Source organism: Mercurialis annua, linkage group LG6, assembly GCF_937616625.2.
Source record: "Mercurialis annua linkage group LG6, ddMerAnnu1.2, whole genome shotgun sequence".
NCBI classification, from domain to species: domain Eukaryota; kingdom Viridiplantae; phylum Streptophyta; class Magnoliopsida; order Malpighiales; family Euphorbiaceae; genus Mercurialis; species Mercurialis annua.
Genome location: NC_065575.1, coordinates 13,487,235 through 13,488,134, shown reverse-complemented (window position 1 = coordinate 13,488,134; position 900 = coordinate 13,487,235). Strand labels below are relative to the sequence as shown.

Here is a 900-nt window from a genome sequence, read left to right as displayed (position 1 = left end):
TTTCATTTGCGATGTTATTTTTGTAATAATATCGTTAGTAAGGTATATCTCACTCAGCTTAAGCTGAACCAGTGGTTTTTAAACATTACAGGTACCTAGACTTGGAGTGACTAGAAGTCCATTGTTTTGCCGGGAGTCTGTCTTGCCATGTATAGTCCGACTTCCGTGACCGCTGCAGTAGTACATTGTGTGACCAGTCATGACTTAGCATAATATTATTGTGTTGGAAAATGTTTATAATTGTTGCTGTGTATAATATGAATATTATAACGATGTTAGATATACAAACTCAGTGTTTATAAAATGGCTAGTAATGTTTTCGTAATTAAATGCTTCCGTGTTATAACATAATTGCGAAAAATTTATAGTGAATTTCAGGCTTGCTACGGGTTTTGGAACTACAATTCTCATTCCCTAGCGCCGGTCACGGCCCACGATTTTGGGTCGTGACACTGATTGTCTTCTTCAGCAGCTCAAAATGTCGAAACGAGGACGTGGAGGATCGGCAGGAAACAAGTTTAGGATGTCGCTGGGTCTACCAGTGGTGGCGACGGTGAATTGCGCCGACAATGCCGGAGCTAAGAATCTGTACATCATCTCCGTGAAAGGAATCAAGGGACGATTAAACTGATTGCTTCAGCATGTGTCGGTGATATGGTATTGGCGAATGTTAAGAAAGGAAAACCAAATCTCAGGAAGAAAGTTATGCCGACTGTTATTGTTAGACATCGGAAACCTTGGTGCCGAAAGGACGGTGTCTTCATGTACTTCAAAGATAATGCTGGTGTTATTGTGAATCCTAAAAGAGAAATGAAAGGATTTGCAATAACTGGTCCAATTGGAAAGGAATGTGCTGATCTATGGTTAAGAATTGCAAGTGCAGCCAATGCCATAGTATAA

The 900-nt window shown here is 40.2% G+C and overlaps 1 pseudogene; it reads left to right on the top strand.

Annotated features, from left to right (window-relative positions):
* Window positions 1–471: 471 nt before the first annotated feature.
* LOC126653665 (60S ribosomal protein L23-like) lies at window positions 472–900 on the top strand (annotated as a pseudogene).